Genomic DNA, 23,285 nt, shown 5'->3' on the forward strand with positions numbered 1-23,285 from the left:
TGTTGGGCGCTCTTACCTGGGCTGGAGGACCTGCGTCTCCAACACACCCGGGGGATGTGATCGCTGCTGGCGCGGGGACATCACGATGAGAGCCGCGGGTGCATACAGACCTTGGAGCCAGACTCCCTCGAAGCCTCGGTTTCACCATCTGTACTGTGGGGTTGGTCAGGATATCTGCCCCTTAGGGGTTGCTATGAGGATTAGCTGAGTTAATGTCTGAAAATCATGGGCAGCAGTGTCTGGCCATTGGCCCAGGCAAAAGGATTCCCCCTCCCTCTTCGTTTGGTCAGGTCTCAGGTTGCTTCATATGAGCAGCACAAAGTCACATGGCTGAAGCACACGAAGGAGGGGACAGAGCTGTGGGGCCCTTGGGGACCAAAATAATGCTGGGGGTGGGTGGGTGGGTAGGTGGGCGTGGCATAGTGATGGGGCTCACAGCTTGATTATTTGGTAAAGTAGGTCCATTTGCCCTGGCTGAGTTTCAGGGTAAGCAAATATTCCCCCTTCCTTCCTTCTGGCCCTTCCTGCATGATGCCCATGTGGCCAAGAGAGGCCCTTTGTCCCCCAAAAAGTCACTTTCTGGGACCATGCAGAGCCCACATGTGGCACTGGTTGAGGTACCTTAGTGTGGTCCCCCAAAAGCAGGCTGTAATCCTGAGGTGCTGTGCCAGAGGGGGAGGAAAGGGCCGGCCACACGGGCATGTGACCTGTGCACTTGGCTTAATGCTCTGCAGTGGTCATCCTGACATTCTTTGAAAGAGACACCCTGCATGTTCACTTTGCACCGAGCCCTAAAAATCACGCACGGAGTTGATTCTGGTGGGGAGCATCTTCGTCTGTCACCCCCCTGTGTCTTTCACGGTGCCCAGCACTATTCGAACTCAGCTGGGACCACGTTGCATGTGAGATTGTTAAACCAGCAGCAACAGCCCTGAGCTGTGCATGGTCCGTGTTAGGCAGTGGGGGTGGGGTGCGGGAAGTGGTGTGTATGGGTTACGGAGGAAGAGACCTGCCTGGTATCCAGAGTTCTGCCCGAAGGCAAGAAAAAAAAATCCACTATGAACTGGAATCTCAGTCAGGAAGTTATTCTTTGCAGCTAAAAGAAAGGGAGACATTTCTTCACTCACTCCTACACCAGAGACCAACCCCAGAAACAAATACACAGAACCAGACATCTGGCCATAAAACCTTGAAAACAGAGGGAAGCCATCCCCTTGGGTAATAAGTAATTAGCGGCAGGTATTTCACCAAAAGGATGGAAGGGGGGTGCAAAGCTTCCTCAGCGAAGCAATTGACAGAGAACTGGCACTTCCAGTGATTCTGAGCAAGCGCACAGGCAATGACAATTAATGTTCTGCAAGTCCCAAGGGCCCCATGTACCAGGTGACCAGCCATCTGTACAGTCGGGAGCTGACCAGGAAAACACACAGCAACTCGTGTATTTATGACAGAGGGGATGTCGTACAGGGAATGTGTCACACAGGTGATATGGAGGAGCCCAGAAGACAGGGTTCAGTGAAGTCACTGAGCGATTAGGGAAAGCTGCTCCCGCCGAAGGTGGGGAAACAAAGGGAAGAGGCGGTGTTCCCGGAGCCCCACGTGATGTGGAACCAGGGAGCCCTGTCCGGTGGAAGCCGGAGCTGTGCATCAGCTGTGGCTGGAGGGGACGCCCCAGCCAGAGAGGCAGGAGGAGGAACACCCTGGCTCCCCTCCCCTGCCTCCCCCATGGCACTTCCAGTCTCGCCAGTGCCTCCCATTGGCTGACGAGGGTCTGGGAAGTTCAGCCTGTTGGGTCATCTTCTGTGAAGGGTCCTTTCACATCTTTTTTTTAAACTTATTTTTATTTTTAGGGAGGAAGAAAGAGAGAGAGAGAGAGAGAGAGAGAGAGAGAGAGAGAGAGAGAGAGACATCAATGTGCGGTTGCTGGGGGCCATGGCCTGCAACCCAGGCATGTGCCCTGAGTGGGAATCGAACCTGCAATGCTTTGGTTCGCAACCCATGCTCAATCCACTGAGCTACGCCAGCCAGGCCCTTTCACATGTTTTTATGCCTGTGTTTTCCCCACCCCCGTGGGGTTGTCTGTCTTCTAATTGAGTTGTAAAAGTTCTTTATATATTTCAGAGGCATGTTCCTTGTGAGACATAGGTATTGTGAATCTTAGAGTCCATTGTTTGCCTGTTCATTTTCTTAAGAGCGTCTTTTGAAGAGCAAAAGTTTTAAATTTGATGAAATTCTATCTTTTCTTCTAGAAATTTTATAATTTTAGCTTTTATGTCCAGGCCTATGATTCATTTGAAGCTTATTTTTTTGTGCATAGGGTGACCCTTAGGTCAAGTTTTATTTTATTTTTTTTCCTATATGGATATCTACTTATATCAGCACCGTTTGTTGAAAAGACTATTCTTTCCCCCATAGAATCAGCTTGGCCATTGACCATTATGTGTAGGTCTATTTCTGGGCACCACGTGTCTATTTTTACTCTTCACACCACAGTGTCTTAATTATTATAGTTTTCTGTAGTTTTATAATAAGTCTTGAAATCAAGTAATGCAGTTCCTTCAACTTTGTTCTCCATGTTCAAAATTCTTTGGACTATTCAAAGTCCTTTGCATGTCCATATAAATTTTAATCATCAGCACATCAATTTCTACAAATATGCCTACAGGGAGTTTTATTGGTATCACATTAAATCTACAGATTGATTTGGGATAAATTAATATTTAATAGTGAGCATTTCAACCTGTGAATGTGCTACATTCCTCAGTTTATTTCATTTCTTTCAGAAGTTATTCATTTCTTTCAGCAATATTTTATAGGTTTCAGTGTAGAGGTCTTACACATACTGAAACTTTTATTCTTAAGTATTCTATGAAGTTTTGGATGCTATTATAAATTAAGTTCTTTTCAAATTTAGTTTTTCAGTTTTCTGCTAACATAATTGATTTTTGTATATTAACCTTGCGTCTTGTGACTTTGATAAAAGATTTATTACTTTTCATAGTTGTTTCATTGATTTATTAAGATTTTCTACCTAAACAACAATGTATTCTGCAAATAAGTACAATTTTACTTCCTTTCTTATGCCTACATTTCTTTTTATTGCTTTATTGCACTGGTTAGCATCTCTAGTACAATAATTAATAGAAGTGGTGTGAGAGAGCATTTTCCCTTTTTCTTGATCTTAAGGAAAAAAAGTTCAACTATCTCACCACTAAGTATGATGTTAGCATTGAGATTTTCATGGATACCATTTATTAGTCCTGGTTTGCTAAGAATTTCTTTTATAAGTGGTGCCAAATTTTGTTAAATACTTTTCTTGTATTTATGAGATAATTATATAATTTTTCTTCTTTATTCTGTGAATGTGGTGAATTCTAAAATTTTAAACAAGCCTTTCAGTTCTACTTGGTTGTAATGTATTACTCTTTTAAAATAGTGCTGGATTTGGTTTGTTAGTATTTATCAAGAATTCTTATGTCTATGTTCATGAGAAATATTAGTCTGTTTTCTATTTTTGTGATGTCCTTGTCTGGTTTTGTTATCAGATAATGTTGGCTTTATCAATGAGTCAGTAAGTGTTTCTTCTCAACTTTTGAAAGAGTCTATGTAAAATTGGTATTAATTGTTCCTTAAGTGTTTGTTAGATGTGGCTAATGAAATCATCTGGGTCTGCAATTTTCTTTAGGAAGTTTTGTTCTTATTGTGAATTCAATGTCTTTAATTGATATACAAATAAAATTTTCTCTTTATTCTTGCATCAGTTCTGTTAATTTTTGTCTTTTCAGGGATTTTTCTATTTTATGGAGGTTGTTAAATTCCTAGGCATAAAGTTGGGTATAAAATTCTCTTATTTATTTCCTCTGACTGTGTTTTTAAACATTTCCCTATCTTTCTTTTCTTTTTTAAAAGATTTTATTTATTTATTTATTTTTTAGAGAGGGGAAGGGAGGAAGAAAGAGAGGGAGAGAAACATCAATGTGTGGTTGCCTCTTGCATGCTACCCCCCACCCCAACTGGGGACCTGGCCCATAACCCAGGCATGTGCTCTGACTGGGAATCGAACCAGTGACCCTTTGATTCATAGGCCAGCACTCAACCACTGTGCCACACCGGCCAGGGCATATTTCCTCATGATCCTTTTAATGTCTATAGGATTTGTATTGATGTCCCTTCTTTCATCTGTCTTGGCAATTTGTGTTTTTTCCCTTCATTTTTCCTCATTCAATCTAGATTTATCAATTTAATTGGTCTTTTCAAATAACCAGCTTTTGATTTTCTCCGTTATTTAAAATTTTTTTTATTTCATTGATGTTCATTTCTATGTTTATTTTTCCTTTTTGTCTATTAGCTTTGAGTTTAATTAGCACTTCTTTAATTTAGAAGCTTATAGATAATTTATTGAGACTTTTTTTCTAATATAGGTACCAAAGTCATGAATTTCCCTTTAGGTGTCATTTTAGCTACATGCTGTTAATTTTGATATATTGTATTTTTATTATTATTCAGTTTGAGATATTTTTTCTACTTCTTGTTATTTTTTTATCCATGGATTATTTAGAAATGTGTTGTTTAATTTCAAATATTTGAAAACATTTTCAGGCGTCATTTTGATTTCTAATTTAACTCTGAGAATATACTCTATGTAATTTTCAATTCTTTACATTTTTTAAAGATGGCTTTTATGACCTAGCATTTGGTCTATGTTAGTGAGTGTTCCATGAATACTTGAAATGAATGTGAATTCTGCTGCTGTTGGGTGTAATATTTCATAAGTATCAATTAACTCTAGTGGGCTAATAACATTCTTCAGATATTCTGTATAATTACTGATTCTTCTTGTTCTATTAAATTAATGAGAGAGGAGTGTTAATTATCTGTTTCTCCTTTCAGTTCTGTTAGCTTTGCTTTGTGTAATTTGAAGCTGTTACTAGATGTGCACACATGTAGGATTGTTATATCTTATTGATAAATTGGCCCCTTTAACATTACGAAGTCTTTCTCTTTATTGGCAGCAGTTTTCCTTGCCCTGAAGTCTGGTTTGTCTGATGTAACATGGCCAGCCGAGCTTTCTTATGGTTATTATTGTCGTGCTATGTCTTTTTCCATGCTTTCACTTTTCATCTGTCTCTGTCCTTATCCTAATGTGTGTTTCTTGAGCAGAATATAGTTGAGTCTTGGTATTTTTACTTAGTTTGACAGAAGGTGCCTTTGAATTGGTGGGATTATTCCATTAAATTCAAAGTGATGATGATGTGGGATTGAAATCTGCCATATTACTCTCATTTTCCCTCTTGCATTTTTTAATCCTTTGTTCCTGATTTTTCTTGGATCAGTTGAGTAAATTTTAATAATTTGTTGTTTGTCTTCTCTATTGGCTTATTAGCTATACCTCTTTTACTTCATTTTCCCCCCCTGGTGATTGCTCAAGGGTTTAAAATATGCATCTTTACCTTCAATCAAAATCTACTTTGAAACAGTATTATACCATTTCATATAGTGTATGAATCTTATAACTGTACCATTCTATTATATCCCTGACTTTTGTGCTCTATCATCACATATCCTACTTGTACATGTGTTTAACCTCGCAATATGGTGTCATCCTTTTATTTTAGTCTGTTATCTTCTAAGGATTGAAAATGAGAAAAATATTTTTTTTTATTTTTAAAAAATTTTATTTAAATTGTTGTTGCAGTACAATTTTCTATCTTTTACTCCCATCCCAACCCACCCACCCATTTTCAAACCCTCCCCTCCTCCCTCCTATTTCCACCCACCCCTAGTTTTTATCCATGTGTCCTTATACTCATTCCTGTAAACCCTTCCCCTTTTCCCCTGAAATTCCCTTGAAATTCCCTCTCCTCTCCCCTCTGAACTCTGTCAGTCTGTTCTTTCTTTCAGCATCTTTGGTTATATTTTGCTTGTTTCTTTGTTTTGTTGTTTAGGTTCCTGTCAAAGGTGATATCATATGGTATTTGTCTTTCACTGCCTGGCTTATTTTGCTTAGCATAATGCTTCCCAGCTCCATCCAAGCTGTTGCAAAGGGTAGGAGCTCCTTCTTTCTTTCTGCTGCATAGAATTCCATTGTGTAAATGTACCATAGTGAAAATGAGAAAAATATTATATATTTACCCATATATTTACCATTTCTGGCACTCTTCTTTCCTTTATATAGGTAGATTTGAGTTTCTATCTGGTATCAACCCTTCAGCCTGAAGGAATTACTTCATTGTTTCATGGTAGTGAAGATCAGCTGGCTATACATTTTTATAGAATTTTTGTTTTTATACGGGGTTGGGGGGATTTGAAAATATACATATTTTGTCTTCCATTTTAAAGATGATTTTTGATGGATATAGATTTTTGTTTATCTGTCACCTGTTTATATCTAGTCATCTATTTGTCATCTATCTATCCCGCTTCCAGCATTTCAAAGCTGCTATCCTATTATCTACCACCTTGCATTTTTCTGATAAGGGGTCAGCAGTCCTTCTTACTCTGTTCCTCAGAAAGTTTTGTGTCTCTGCTTTTAAGATTTTCTTCTTTATTTGTTTTCAGCAATCTGATTATGGTGTGGCTTGGTGGTGTTTTCTTGGTGTTCACCCTGCTTAGGACTCATTGGGGTTTTTGGATCTGTGAACTGAATGTTTCATCAAATTTAGAAACACTTCTGCCATTTTCTCTTTGTGTATTCCCCACCCTTTCAAATCCTGGAATTCCAGTTGTATGTATGTTGGACAGCTTAACATTGTTCTTCCAGTCACTGAAGCTCTGTTAAATTTTTCAGTCTTTTTTTTCCCTTCTATGCATCAGATTAGACAGTTTCTGTGGCCCTGTTTTCAAGATTCCTTATCTTCTCTTCTGCTATGTCTAATTTACTGTGAAGTTTATTGAGTGCGTGAGCTTTTCATTTCATATTTTTCAGTTAAAAATTTTTTTATTCTTTCTCTATTCTCTATTTTCCTCCTAATTGTAATTATGTTTTTCTTTAAATCCTTGGAACTATTTATAGTAGTTGTTTTACAGTTTTTGTCTACTAATTCTATCATCTAGATCATTTTTGGGTCTATCTCTATTGGTTTGTTTTACTCCTAGTTATTGCTGACATTTTCTTGCTTCTTTGCTTGTCTAGTAGTATTTGACTGGATACTGAATACATGATTATTATGTTGTTGAGTGTGTGGATTCTGTTGTGTTTAAAAAGTGTTGTGTTTGTTCTACGGGCAGTTAATTTACTTAATCATTTCAAGACTTTTAAATTTGGGTTGGATGTGTGTAGAATAACCTTTAGTTTAGGACTTATTTAGCCCTATTCCTAAGGCACTGGCTTTTGGGAGTCTCTTGGATTCACTGTATATTGAAGAAAGTCTCTCCAATCTGTGTGACTGGTACTTGAACATCTCCCAGTCCCATGTGAGCTCCAGTAGTTTTTTTTTAAACCTTGGTAGTTGTTCTTTGCCTGGTTTTGTGGAGTCTCGTTCTATGCATGTACTGCTTATACTCAGACAAAGACTCAAGGGGTCCCCATGAGGATTTCTGGGAACTTTCTCTACATGGGTCCCTCTTTCCTAATATTGCACTTCCCAAATTTCAGCTTTTTGAACTCCTCTGAACTCTAGTCTTTTCCTTCTTACCTCAGTCAGTTCACCACATTTCACTTGGGCTCCTTTTCTCTGTGCCACAGTATAAAAAGTGCCCTGTATAAAAAGTACCCCCAGTAAAAGGTTGGACTTATGGGAGAATTCACCCTTTTTAACTTCTTTCTTTCAGAGGTCACAGTCCTATACTCCCTTCCTTTCAGTGTCAGAGAATACCTGTTTCAATCCAATTTTCTGATTGTTTACGAAGGGTGGACTAGTTTTCCCATGGTGGTCACAGGTAGAAATTCCTTCTTTATTAAAACCTTTGTAGAACATTCCATTGTGTATTACGCCATCACTTATGTGTATCGTTCCCCTCTGATAGACACTTATGTTTAATAGTTTCCAATCTTTCCCTTTTGTAAACAATGTAGTATATGATTGTACCCAGTTAATTTTATATATGTTTGAATATACCTGTAGAATAAATTCCTAAAAGCGTCAATCAGTGGCATGTCATTTTTAATATATGTATATATTTTTTTGCATTTGAAATTTAGTAGACATCTTCATATTGCTCTCATGAATTTTCTATTTACATGTTTACCAAGAGTATAAGGGCAAGCCTCTCTCTACGCTTTTGGCAACTTTTTGATCTTTACATATTTGGTGGGTTATCTTCATGTCTTTTATTATGCATCAGGGTAAGCTATCTTTCCATATATTTAAAAGTCATTAGCCCTTCCTTTCTTATAAAATGTTTATTCACAAGTTTTGCTCTAACTTTTATAATAGGAAATCACACAAAGAAAGTAGAAATAAATACATACATAAATGAGAGGGTTGGGGTGGTTCTTCTAGGTCTCCACAGGCTTCAGAATTTTAAAGCAAAACAAATCCAGTGCAAGTCAAACAAACAAACAAACAGACAGACACAAACAAAAAACTCAACTCTAAAAGGTACAAATGGATCTTGACATTCAGAGCAGAGAGTTCAATCAAGGAAGTTGAAGTGTAACACATAGAAGTGTAACATTCAGTGTTTGGATGAATCCAGATGCAACCATCTAATGAGAAACCAAGGGAGTGTGGCTGATTAACATGTGTGAAACAGACCTAGTCGTCTGAAAGGAAGTGCCGTGTGAGCCGCATGTCTGGGAGGAAATACTGCTCCACTTTCTATCTGTGAGGCTAGAAACGCTGTTGCTGGGAAGGGGGAGGATGTCCCTGCTCTGGGATGCTCTGAAAAGAAGTAGAAACCTCTCCAGCGGAGAGCGATCCCATTGCTAAAGGGACTTGCACCCAGGCCACGTGAGAAGTGGTGGAAAGAACTGAGGATGTCTGACAGGCAGGAGAGAAGGATCGGAGTCCCATGGGTCAAGTCCTCCGATTAAGGAAGATGTATCCTATGGAACAGAAAGCTGACAGGTTCGGCCTCTTTCAAAGGAGGAGATCAAAGATCCGCTAGATAAGTAAGCAGGGAGATAAATTTCAGCTCACTAGAAATAAGGGCTTTCCAGTTCAACTGACCAAAGATGATAAATGCTTGCCCAGAGAGTGGTGAGTTCTCTGTCATCAGAGGTAATCAAGTATAGGATACATCTCTTCCACTGGGAAGGAATTCAAGTAGCTTGTAGCTAGATGGACTAGATGGTCTGCCAGATGTCTTACAATTTGGGCATTCTCTGTTATACTCTTTGCACAGGTAAGGAAAATCAGGCTCTAACGAATGACTTGCTGGGGATTCAATGACTGAGAAGTGGTAACGTCAGGTGGAGAACCTAGGATTTGAAAGTCGATGTGGAGTGTATTCCAGTTTCTCGCGTCTATGGAGTCTGGGGCAAGGCTATGCAAGACATCCTTGCAAAGTTACTGATGAAGGGAGGCATTATGGCAGCATGGACCTACCTGGAGCTCCCACTCAGGAGAACCGAGTTCTAATTCTGATTCCACCATCCTCATCGTGTGAGCCATTCCATCCTCCTCACTCATGGCTCTCTGGTTGCACAGTCTCTGCCCCAAACTGAGCATTTATCCTCTGTATCTGGTAGTGTTTCCCCTTCCTTGTGATTCCCCCGTGCGCGAGCGCTCTGTGGACAAGGACCGTGCCCTGTGATCGTGGCGTGTGTGCCCGAAGCTCCTGGCGCAGTCCCTGCCACGTAACAGGTGCGCCCTGCAAAGCTGCTTGTTTTCTCCCATCCCCTTGACCTCAGTTCCCGGGGTCTGGGGAAGCTCCACGAGCAAATGAATGGGATCTCCCTTTACACATGTTAAGAGGAGGTAATAAATCAATAAAGGTGTTCATCAAGATAAAAAGAAGATCAGAGCATCTGCTCTGCCCAGGTGGTTGAAATCAGCACGTTTCCTGAGGAAACTTTGCCCAGTCACCTCAAAAGTGTTCTGCTGTTTCAACTGTGAGAAGGGGTTTAATGATAAAAATATGCCGTGGACACGAGTCTCCGTCAGATAGGGAGCGCGGCCAGTAGCCCCGTTTGCAGCCCTGACTGTGAGAGGCTGATGGCTCTGAGAACCAGGAGTGGTGAGGGGTGTCAGAACAGGCAAAACGGGACACTTCTTCTGTGACGTAGGTGGTATATCCATGCCCTCAGGACTTCGTTTTCTGTGGGAAGATGGAACTGACCCCATGCGATCTTTCTAGCCGGGTCAACCTTACCCCGGTGTCATGTGCTGCTGCCCTGAGCATGGAGAAGCTTCAGGGAAAGTGCTGGTCACCTGGCAGGACAAGGCTGGCGCACCTGACTGGTACCTCCCGCTTTCAAGTGACTGAGCTGGGGGAGGGGGGAGTGGGAAGGCAAGGAGAGGTGGGTGGGACGTTGCAGTAGATTGGACATTGAACACAACTCTTCGCTTCCATCTAGGGTTACTCTACATCCCCATCCTCACACGGCTGCCCTTTGCCTTTGGGCTTAGCCATTGGGCCTGGCTTTGGCCAATGGGATGCTGGCAGGGGGAACTCGAGAGAGAACTGGGTTGTGAATGTGTACTTGGTCTCTCCCTTCCTCTCTCCCTCTCCCTCTCCCTCTCTCTCTCTCCCTGTCTCCCTCTCTCTCTCTCTCTGCCTCTCCCTCTCTCTCTCTGCCTCTCCCTCTCTCTCTCTCTCTCTCTCTCTCTCTGCTTCTGCATATTGCCTCGAGAAACATGTTCCTGGCTAGTCACTGCCCGTTCAGTTTAACACCCAGAAGGTGACGTGTGGGAGACAGCCACCGCCACTGAGTCAGAGACCTGCAAGCAGGGACAATGAGCGTTCGTTGTGGGACACTGATAGTTTGAGGTCATTTGTCATGCGGTACTATGTGACGATGGCTGACTAATACAGAGGTGAAAGCTGGCGTGTGTGGGGAGGGGTCACATCGGTAGAAAGTTCCAGTTCCTTCCTCGGTGTTCTAGCTAGGCCTGACAGCTCTCAGCTAGCTGCTTCTTGTTCTCCCTGTGGTCGGTCCTCAGCGCTCTGCCTCCCAGAGGAGTTTGTGGAACGTGGGCTCAGGCAAGCCTGTCCTGAGTTACCTAGTGTGGTCGATGGCTGTGGCAGGGCATCTCATTGCTGCTGTGTCAATGCACCTGTGTGGTCCCTTCTCAGAAGGGCTCTGGGCTTGGCTGTGTGACTTGGCCAGAAGACATTAGCAATTGTGATGCAAGCAGAATCTTAAAAAGTGCCTATGCATTGGGCTTGTATCCTCCTAGGGAAACTGTCCACCGTCATGTGAAAAGGCCAGGGTAGCCTCTCTGATGTTGAGAGACCATGCAGACAGAAGCCCCGGTCATGCCAGCAGTCCCAGACATGGGAAGGAGGGGACCCTGGCCCTCCTGGCCCCAGCCGAGGCACCCAGACCAGAGGAGCTGCCAGCCAATCATAACAACTAATCATAACAACAGTATCATAACAATGAGTACGTGCTTGTTGTTTTGAGCTGCTGCATTTTGCAGGGGTTGGTTATGCAGCAAAAGCTAACCAATACGCCTAGGCAAAAAGACAGTTTGAAAAATCAGCGAGGCATCAAACATGCATACATACTATTTGAACGTTTACTAGGTTCTGGACCTTGGGCTGGGCTTGAGGTCTGGCGGTAGGAGACAAGTTTTATTTTTCAAATGCAGAACCGGAAGGAGGATGACATTGCAGAGGCTCTGTCTAAAGTACAGGCAAGGTGGGTCCCATGAATGGTGGATGTTGTCACAGCAAAAAACAGGGCATCCAATGCAAAGGAGAGCAAGCCAAAGCAACACGGATCCCTTTGAGGGCAGAGGTCTGAGCTCCAGGTTCAAGTTAGGCTGTGAGAGCAGGGAACTGGTGAGCCTCCACTGACGCATCATAATCACACAGAGTCCACGGTGTGCGTTAGAGCTCACTCTTGGTGCTGTATCTTCTGTGGGTTAGGACAAATGTCTGGTGACATGTTCCCATCGTCACAGTATCAGACAGAGTGGATTCTCTGCCCTAAAAATCCCCTGTGCTCTTGCGGTCATCTCTCCTTCCGCTAATAGCCTTTGGCAACTACTATCTTTTTCTTGTCTCCGAAGGTTTGCTGCTTCCAGAAGGTCATATAGTTGGAATCACACAGCATGTAGCGTTCTCAGATGGGCTTGCTTCACTTCCTAATGTGCATTTAAGTTTCCTCTGTGTCTTTTCATGACCCGGCGCCTCATTTCTTTTTAGTGCTGAATAATATTCCATTGTCTGAACATACTGCCGTTCACTTGCTCATTCACCCAACCGAAGGCCCTTTTGGTTGCTTCCACGTTTTAGCAGTGTCGAATAAAGCTGCTATAAATATCTGTGTGCAGATTTTTGGATGAACATACGTCTTCCGTTCATTTGGGTAAATACCAAGGAGCACGAAGGCTGGATTGTACGGTCAGAGCATGTGTAGTTTTGTAAGACACCGCCAAGCTGCCTTCCGAAGTATCTGCACCGTGTCGCAGGCTCGCCAGCCTTGAATGAGAGTCCCTGACGCTTGGGGTCTGTTTTTGGTGGCTTTCTGTGTTGCTGTCAATTGTCATCACTTGTCACTGAATCATCCCTTCAATATGCTGCCTCTAATTACATTAATTTCTTTTCTAGTAAAGTAGGAGTAAAACTACCCGCTTATTCTGCTGGTTTGAACCTTCCCCCAAAGGGCACCACTTGCATCCCCCTGTGGACGTGAGGTGCGGGGAACACAGAGACGCCCAGCCCCACACAGGGGTCCGTCCCCTCAGGGGGCCCACAATCTAGTGGTGGCGATGAGGCTGGGGCATCCAGGGGCACCGGAAGCCTCCCTCGAGGGAGCAGGCGCACCTGGAGCAGAGCCTGCAAGCGCCAGGCTTTCAGATCCATCTGGACATGAGGAAGTGTTCGCTGCTGAGCAAGTCGGAGGTGGCCTCGGAGACCCACCCGGTTGCTGAGGGGATGTGGGTTAGAAGCAAGCAGTGGAGACAGACAGGAAGGAGACTTTTCTGGCAATAGTCTTGCCCTCCCCCCCGCACCCCAACTCAAGAGGGAACAAGTCCCTGTCACACGTGGCCGGAGCACGGGGGTCCAGGCGGCTCTCCGGCAGCCTCACGGAGCTGGACTGACTTGCCCTCAGGAGACACTTGTTTGGGGTCTTTGTCGTGCATCGGCCGCTCTGCTCTGAGACCCAGGATGGTGAGATGTGGCTTGGGGTCACTCACACTTAGTGTGACCTCTGCTCTGCCCCTTCTTGGGTGTGCACGAGTTTTTAATGTAGTCTGTTTTTTTTTTTTGAACAGTGAATACCTTCTCACGGTTCAGCACACCAAAGTACACCCAAGAAAATTTGTATCCATTTGTCCCCTGGTCACTCAGCCCTCCCTGCCGGAAGGAACCTGCAAGAAGAGGTGACCCCTTTCCTTGGTGTCGCCCCCTGTACCAGGGACGAAACAGACACAGGCAAATGTGACCAGAGCTTCTTATTTCCCCTCTTTTACACAAAATGTAACAAATCACTGCCATATTGTTTCACTTTAGGATAATCTTGGAGCCCTTTCTATTCCTGTTCAGAGGTATCTTACATATTTGTTTGCTTCTTTATAGCTATATAGTATTGTCCTGTGTAATAGGATCTATATTGGTATATGTACCTATATGTACTCATATATCATTTTTAAAAAAGATTTTATTTATTTATTTTTAGAGAGGGAAGGGAGGGAGATAGAGAGAGAGAAACATCAATGTGCGGTTGCTGGGGGCCGTGGCCTGCAACCCAGGCATGTGCCCTGACTGGGAATCGAACCTGCGATGCTTTGGTTCGCAGCCCGCGCTCAATCCACTGAGCTACACCAGCCAGGGCCTGTCATATATAATTTTTTAACTGGTCACCTGGTGGGCAGTGGAGTTGCCTGAGCAGGAGTTTCAAACATAGCTTGGGAGGGCTCTCCCTCTGGCCTGGTCCACGGTGAGCACCTCTTTCTTGGCAGGCAGCCCCTGGAGAACCATCAGGGTAAACAGGACCAGGATTAGCCTTGGGGATGATGTCCCCACTCAGGGAAGCAGCCACGAGATGCCACCAGCGGCTGGGGTCTCCTGCTTTGATGGCAAAAGAGAAGGACCTGCTCCTTCGCAGAGATCGGGGAGCCTTCGGGAGCCCCGAGTCCCTGCATGCACCTGCTGCCTGGAGGCTTGTCGCCGGCCGTAGCCCGCACTTGTGGAGCAGCTGCTCACACACGTGTGTCCTTCCTTCACAGCCCGAAGATGTGTGCTGTGCTTGGAGGGGAGCTAGACCTGGGATGGTGCTGTGGTGGTTTATGGTAAAACCCCTCATTGCTCAAGTCCCCTCTTTACTGCATGTAGGACTGAGCCTGGAATTTTTCATGCCTTCTTCCTAGCCTGGCAGTGCAGGGGCAACCCTAGGTATCTGGCAGCCAAACTCACATACTCACTGTTGGTGCTGACATCTCACTGATTGGCTCAGGGAGGGAGGACCCAATGGGAGTCCCGGACAGGTTAGGGGGGCTCTTGCTAAAGAGGGATCTGGGGTGCAGGAAGGAGGCTGTGTGTGCAAGCCAATACAGTGCAGGAGGACAGGGTACTGTGGAGGCCACACCCACGCTCCTGAGAAGGCAAGTGCACCAGAACACCAGCAGGTAAGGGGTGGGAATTGAGGATTCTGCCCCTGCCCTTGACGCAAAGTCCTGAAGGGTCAGGTCCTCAGAATCACACAGACCTCGTTTTAAATCCTGGTGCAGCCACTTCCAAGTTGTGTGGCCCTGAGCAAGTGATCACGTCTCCAAGTCTCCGTTTCTGTGCCCGTACAATGGGGACGCTAACACCGGCCTTGTAGGGGTTCATGTAACTCAAGTGAGGGGTGGCCTGAATGCCTGGCATTCAATACATGGTAGCATTTTTCATCTCTTCCTACTCATACAGACAAAATCCAGCCTGATCCTTTTTCTCTTCTCTCTTTTCCTTCTCTTCTTCCCTTGTCTGCATGTGAGCCATGCACGTATTACCTAAGTAGTCTGTAATTACAAAGCTGGGAAACTGGGCAAGGAAGCTCTGCAAACCTGCTATTCTCTGTAGATGGAGTGTGTGTGTGTATGTGTGTGTGTAACAAAAGATTAGGTGGAGAATTTCACTCCCCCAATTCTAACCGAAAACATACCGTAGGTACCATGACCTCTGTCTCCTCTTTGTATCTTGAATGATTTATTTTAAGGTCCGCTATAAAAGCAAGACATTGCTTAATTGTCTTGCTATAAAATATGTAAAGTATCACACTACTGGGGCTCATTAGCTAGAGCAGAGCTGCTGTTTAGTAATCCATAAGGTGATACTTGTTAATGAACGCTGCAAATGATTCTCCTAACTACCTAAAGAGTAATAATAGATATGTCAGCTTGAACAAACAAGCCCCCAGTCCCCAGGGGGCGTGGGGACACTGGATCATAATTGGATGGAGGGGCAGAGCAGATATTTGTACCTGACGTGGCTCTCCGTGTGGCTTCCCATCCTCCTTTCCGGGTCCGCAGAGGTGGAGCCCCTCCCATCCACATCCTGGTTTGGGGGAAGGAGCTTTTACTGCTCACGGTAGAAGTCGCCACCGGGTTTTACTGTGTCCAAGTTCCACTCCCCCAAAGGTGGGGCAATTAGGATCCTCATTCAGCGGCCTTTCTGGCGGAGTGGTGTTTTCTGTGGCTCTTTCAATCCCCTGAGGCTGAAGCTTAAGCTCATTATTATCATCCACCCCGTTTCTCTGAGTCTGACATAAAGCAGAGCGGGAGTGAGGGGTGGGAGCGTGCTCTTGGGCACAGGTCCTTGGTCCCTGGAAAACAACACGACGGTTCCTCAAAAATGAAGCAGAATTACCATGTGATCCAGAGATTCCACGTCTGGGTATATATCCCGGAGAATTGGAAACAGGGACTCAAACAGATATTTGTGCCCGCGTGTTCATAGCAGCACTGTTCCCAATAGCCAAAAGGTGCAAAAATAACCCAAATGTCCATGGAGGAATGAATGGGTAAACCAAATGTGGATGTACATCGACTGAAATATTATACATCCTTAGAAAGGAATCAAATTTTGATACATATTACAGCCTGGATGAAACTTGGAGACATCATGCTAAGTGAAATAGGAATATCCTTTTCATGATACAAATAAATAAATGAATAAATAAAGGGGAAGGAAGCTTTTCATTACAGTGACTTTCAAATACTAGATGTAGAAAAAATGATGGAGTTGAAAATTAATATTTGGCGTCTACCATAATTACAGTTGTTTTGGCAACAATTGTCAAGGAACGCTAAAATTACTGGTTGAAATTAGGATGGGAAACAGGATTTACATAGTTTCAAAGTCTCCGCAGACACTTATTAATTACAGAGGGGGAAAATGGTAGTTTTACAGTTGAGAAACCTGGCAGATATCACATGAACGAAGAAGGATCAAAGTTAACATCACAGCGAAAGAGCCAAACCGACACTGTGTATCCCACTATCTGATTCCCTGGGAAGGCGTGGCACCCTCCTGCTAAAAATGTATCCCTGCAAAAAATGTGTAATCTGAACCCCATCATGAGAAGACATTAGACACTCCGATTGAGAGACATTCCACAAAATAACTGCTTCTACTCTTCAAACTGGTCAAAACCACGAAAGACGAAAACTGAAGACTGTTCCAGGTTCAAGGACACTAAAGAGACATGACAAGTAAATGGAGCGCGTCATCCTGGATTGGGTCCTGCACCAGGAAAAGTGCAGCCGTGTGACAGTTGGTGAAATCTGAGTCCGGCCTGCAAAGTAGATAATGCTCTTTTATCAATGTCAGTTTCCTGATTTTGATAATTGCCCTGTGGTTACATAGGAGAATGTCCCCCCTCTTTTTTTTTTTTTTACTAAAGGAAATATAGACACTGAAGTATTTAGAGATAAAAGGACATTATGCCTCCACCTTACTCTAAAAAGTTTCAAAGAAAAAAATTAAATTTATATGCACAGGCAGGATCGTATATGTGAGAGAGAAAACAGAGAGAGAGAGAGAGAGAGAGAGAGAGAGAGGTAGAGCAAATGAGGAAGGTGTCAGCATTGGGGGAAGCTGGGGAAAGGGTATTTGGAAAATCCTTCTACTACTCTGGCAACTTTTGTGAAGTCTGAGGTTATTAAAAAAAAAGGAATTTAAAAAATTAAAAAAAAATCATGATCCACATTCTACCATGCAACTTCTCTACCACTTGTCTCATTGAATTCGTTTATTCCTCAAGGCCACTTGCTGTTCTTTCCCACATTTTAAAGATGAGAAAAATGAAGCAAAATCCGTGACTTGTCCAAGTCACAGGGGCAGTAAAACGCAGGACTGAGATCTGACCAAAGGTGGCTTCACTCCAGCGCCTGCCCGGCTTCAGTGGTGCATAGCCAGTACCGATTGTGTCTGTGAGGTGCTCAGTGCTCTGCTCATGCTAAACACACTCACATGTAATTTTGCACTAGGCAGTGCCATTCTGGTTTTATGGAAGGGAAAGTTAGCTGCCCAGAGAGTTTCCAGGATGGGCCAATGTCCTACAGCTAAGAGATGGTAGATGCTGGATTTGAACTCAGGTCCCCCTGGGATCAAAGTGTGTCTCTCCATGGTGCCACGTGCCTCTGGTCTGGGTCCAGGCTGGGAACAACCAACGGGAGATCCCGGCCCACAGCGGGTTTGCGGGTGGGCAGCCCCTCTTCCTTGTGAAACAGCTACAGCCACAGGCTCTACCTTTCCAGTCTGGGGGAGCAACGTGCTAGCTGCAGAGCACCACTGTGCACGGCCACCCCTGGGAGCCACACTGCCACCGTGGCTGCAAAATGCGGAGTCCTGGGGAAAGTCCTACGGAGAATGCCAGCTACACAGCGGTCTGACCCCGCCCCCAGGGGGGCGTGGGCCCAGCAGGGGCTCCGCTTCTCCCAGGAGCGTTTTCACTTGTGGCCCATGCGGCCTGGACGCCAGGCCTCCTCGGAGAGCCGGCGGCGGATCTCTCCACGGCCTCCCCCTCTGGCAGGCGGCTGCGGACAGCGTTCGCTCACAATTTTGGCACGGCCACTGGATCATGAGTTAGGTATAAAAATATTTAGAGGAAGACAATGACTCATAATTGGGGAATTCGAGGGGACGACACACATGTGGTGTAATGGGGGTTCAGCACAAAATCCAGGGGGCCACCGTGGTGTGAAAGAAGTCCGTCCTCAGGCCGGGGAGGAGGCCAGGGGAGGGACGATCCGTCCTGGAAGCACGCTGTAGATGTCATCCTGGTATTTTCTGAGATTAAAAATATGAATGATGTTCGTAGAGGTGGGTCTTGAAATACACAAATAAATCTGCTCCCAGGACCGAATCTTAGGCTGCTGGCGCTGGCTGGAGCGCATCGATCCTGGAGGGTTGGCCAGAGGGGCTGGGCCCTAGCAGCCCCACCAGCCTTGACCGCCAGCCCAGTCTGGGTCTGAAGTTCTCTTAGCCTGGACCGCCTCTGAGGCCTTCTTTGGCTTACTCATTCCCTCAAGCTGTTTTGCATTAGATTCCCCCAGGGCAGTGGTTCTGAAACTTTTTTTTAAATTGTAACCCACAGTAAGAAGTACGTTTTATATTGTGACCCAGTACATCTCTCTCACACACACACACACACACACACACACACACACACGATCAGCAGGAGTCAGGGGCCCAGGAGAAAACAGGATTCCTCCAAATGGCTCAGATGAGGAGACTTCATGGGCGGACACTTACAGAGATGGGGCCTGGGTTAAGGAAACAAAACAAACAGTGGCTGTTCAGGCGCCGGGCACGCACAGCTGTGAGAGGCTGTCACCACACCCACGGCTGGGTGTGGGGGACAAAACCAGGACCAGTGAAGCGAGGGCTGGAGTCCTGAAGGAGCACCCGGGCCGGAACCATGGGCCTGGGAGGTGCAGCCTTTATCGGAGGCATCGTGCCCAAGCTGGGTGCGCGCCCAAGCCGGGAGAGAGTGGGAGTAACACTGAGCCCCTCTCTCCTCCAGCTGTGTGACCTCACACAGACAGGGCTACCTACTGGCCAAACCCGATGAGCCAAAAAGCCAAGAAGATATGCTGAAAGGGGCCAGCCTGCTGGGGTCCAGAGCAGGGCAGGTCAGGGTAGAGAATGCACAGCGACTGGGGTGTGAGCAAGTGGATAGGAACCGGCTGTGCACCCACGGATGCCATCAACCCAAGTGGCACCTCGGGGAGTGTGAGATAAAGGGCCCCTCCGGGCGAGGCGCAGCCCGGCCAGTGCATAGCCTGGCACCCAGGAGGACATCTCTGTGCACACTGGAGAGAGGTGTGCGTGCCCCCTCCTTCCTGGGGTTGCAGCCCCACATCGCAGTCCGAAGTTGGTGAGTGCGGGGCGGGCTGGAACATGAAAGCCAACCTCCCAACCGTTCCCCATGTGCAAACTTTCCACATTCCACATGTGCAAAAGTGAAATGAAATTTCCTGAAATCATATGCTTTATTGCATGCTGCTGATCTAGCTTATTCCCATTCCATTCCTCCATTCCTTCTCATCCCATCCTGTCCCATCCCGTTCCACTCTTTTATTAAAAAGGAAAAAAATGCTGGTCTTGATTCCACTAATGGGTGGCCATGGCTGACCAAAACTGCTGCTCCAGAATGCGGGCTGCGGGCTTCCAGAGCCTGGTAACCAGGCGTCGCTCTGCTTGCAGGGCACAGGATGGACGTCAGCTTGGAGCGCTCGGTGCAGGATTCTCAGGGGCAGCCCAGGCTGCCTGCAGGGGTGAAAAGGGCACAGGGCCCATGTGACACTACGGTGGCTCTGCTGTTAGAAGGATTGGGATCAAATCCACCTCCATCACGTGTCGCGTTGGCTGGATAACCCTCAGTGACCTCATCTGTAAAATGGGCATGGTGATTCCCCAGCTCTTAGATTTATGTGAACTTTCAGTGAGACTCGAATCCCTCACCACCACACCTGTCATTTTGTGTAAGAGGAACATCACGCAACAACACTTTGAAAGGGGAAAACAGTCAGAAACGTGATTCTGCATTTCTGCTTTTTATTCTTAGCATCTGAGTTTAGGGTTTGCAGAGTCACCCTCTCACCCGACTCCCAGGCCCCTGACATTCACTCTCCCTTTGTTCTGATCACCCAAGTAATACATCTTCATCGGGAAGAACCAGACAATCCAGAACAAAGAAAAAAACCAAGGCAGAAAGTAAAAATTACCAGTAAGCCTGCTCCTGAGAGATAACCCCACCATTAGATTGGAATATGTTCTCCCAGACTGTTCTCACAGTATTGCAACACACACACGCATTTAAAAATAAAGGTATCATCACTTACAGAGTGCTCTGTAACACAACGCTGACATTACACCGTGACGGGTTTCCACGGCAATGACTACAGTGGTGCGTCATGTCATCACCGGTTAAGGCTCCTTCCCATTCTGCTCCGTGGCCTTCCCACAATCCCTCATGGTTAGACACGTCAATTGTCTCCACTCTCATTGCTATTGAAAACAACATTTGCTTTGAATTCGACAAAGCCCGTTTACCCCCCAAATCTGGGTGACGAATGATATTTTCCCAGGAAAGCCTTGGCAAGACGATTGACTGTTTATCCCCGCACTGAATAGACTAATTAGTGCGTAGACAGCCTCGGAATGAGAAGAGTGTTTTCTCTTCTGCCAAGATGACAGCCTTATCAGAATGAAGAAGGAGCCTTTTGGAGGGAGGCTGGGCGTTTTTGCAAGTTTGGGAAGGAACGATGCTCGGCCCTCTCTGGCTGAGTGCAGGGAGGAGAGCCGTTTTCCCCTGCGGCCGGCCGTCACTCTTAGGGGCTGGAGCGGTCCCTCTACCAGTACACAGATGCGTGTTTTACTCTCCGGCATGACAACCTACTAGGGAAATACAGACAGAAAGCCCCAGAGAGCTCAATAAAACGACATAAACATGCCTATGTCTAAAAGGTGACAATGAAGGCCAAGACCTGAAAATCTTCCATCAACTTCCTTCTTTTCCAGGAAGAAGCATTCTGTTCCACAAGCTAGGAATCAATACCAAAACGTGCGCCAAGACACAAAGGCACTTACATTTGTGAGCTGTAAGGAAAAATCCTGGTGATGTGACTTGATTGTGTTGACAAATTAACCTAATGAGAATAGCTTCCCACTATGAATTCATTAAGCAAAAATGTGCAAAGGAGGTATTTGCAGCCTGTTAACCCTTAATTGGCGCAACACTGAAAACACTTAATTGTGAAGCGTGTCACCAAAATCCCCAATGTAGTTAAATCGCTGTTAGACTCACAAAATTATACATTTTAAATGATGATCTTTAATTAAAAATTATTTGGGATTATCCTTTGCTGTGCTTTAAAGTGAGCAGCTCGGGTACACTTGAGGAAATGGCGGCAAAGATAATAAAATTGGGAGTGTTGCTTTTGGCTTGTCATCAAACTCCTCCACGTGGGGAATATGGGCATGAGACCCAGGAAGTTTTGAAATAAGCTTCAAATATTTCCAAGTGGTATGGTGGGCCGAGCTGGACCTGAAGAGAGAACAGGACTCGACACTCCACGGCTGTGCGGTGTTGGCAAAATCACGCCTCCTCTCTGGGACTCGGGCTGATGATCAGTAACATGTGGGGGATTGGATTAGGTTGGATTTGGGATCGTCTAGTGCACCCAGGAGACGATGGAAAGAAATATTTTAACACATCCATTGGCTCAAACAACAGTCAGGACACAATTGATGAGTTTTTCACTCAATGGAGCAATGAGCAGATGTGGCATAGACTCCAGCATGTGCCATGGAAACGTAGAAAAAAATGGCAACAACAAGAAAAGGTGGGGCTCAATTAGATTTCCTTTCTGGCTCCCGACACATCTGCCTGACGACACGGGCTGACACAGACCTCTAATTGCCTTCCTCCTTCCTTGGTGGTCCCAGCGGTCGCATGGGAAACTTTCCATCCTACCCAACGAGCCCCACATCGCAAAGAAAGTGCTTCCCTGAGTTTAAAAAAAAAACAATTAAATTCTGGAGTTGTGCTCATCTTCTATATCCTGCACGATCCATTTCAGTGTTCAAATACAAATTATAGCAGCACCTTTTGGCTCCCTGGTGACCCTTCATCATGTACACAGTTTTAATGATCTATATTCTAAGGTGGTTGAACAGTGGTCTCCCCCAAGAGACCCGGGAGTCCCCGAGGCGTGTGTTCAAAAAACACAGCTGGTGGCAGGCCTCGAAACCTCAGTGGGGCTGGACGTGGAGCAGGTGGGGAAGGGAGGAGGCTGACACGATGACCACACCACGTCTACGCAGACCCCTGCGGCTGCCTTGGCCACAGGGCGGCCTCCGGCGTGGCCACAGTAGAGGAGGCGTGTTGGGAAGGAGGTGAGTACAGACTGGAGTGGGGCTGACCTGCCAGAAATATCCATCAAAGAGAATTTGGGTGCTTTTTTCTTTGTTGTGATTATAGGCCAGAAAAAAAGAAAAAGCCAGGTTCCCTGGGAGAGTTCTAGTGTGGCCCCCCGGTAGGTCAGTGGGACGTTACCCAACAGCTGTTGAGCGCCTCCTGTGAACGAGGCTCTAGGCTGGGCCCTGGGTGTCCATGTTGGAGGCAATGGGGCCTCCATCCACTTCCTCCCCTTTCTCCTCCGCCTTCCAACCCGCCCTCCCGCCAATGGGCCACAGGTAAACAGAGCTCCGCTGGTCATTGGCCAGCTCTGGAGTGGTTGCTGGCCTGTTCTCCATGGGCTCTGCGTGCATCTACTGTTGGGGCTTGGCTGTCTCCCAGATTGTCCCCCTTGTCAACGGGGTAAATCCAGGGCTCCTGGGCTCCCTGTGCTCGGACCAGGCTATTTTTCCGGGCTTCTTCCTGGCTGAGGCAAGCTCTGTGGCTGTGGTGAGAGGCACCCACCTCCACCAACCACTCCAGGGTTCTCCCAAGGTGGGTCCCTCTCCCGTGCCAGTATGAGGTGTCACTGGGGGTACATGAAGCGTGGTCCCTGAACTCATGGGCTTCCAGGCTGATGGGGGCAGGCATATGATGCCTATGAACCACAGGGTGGCATGGGTCCCATGAGGAGTCACACTGAGGAAAACCAGATTCTTTGGCAAAAATCAGTGTAACTCATCCCACCCCACCCCCATGAAACTCTGTATAACCAAGTAAAACAGATAAAAGCTAAAGGCAAAGCTTCTCTGGTTGAAGTAAGGAAAGGAGTCTCCAGAAAACA

The sequence above is a fragment of the Phyllostomus discolor genome, chromosome 5, assembly GCF_004126475.2.
Source record: "Phyllostomus discolor isolate MPI-MPIP mPhyDis1 chromosome 5, mPhyDis1.pri.v3, whole genome shotgun sequence".
Taxonomy (NCBI): domain Eukaryota; kingdom Metazoa; phylum Chordata; class Mammalia; order Chiroptera; family Phyllostomidae; genus Phyllostomus; species Phyllostomus discolor.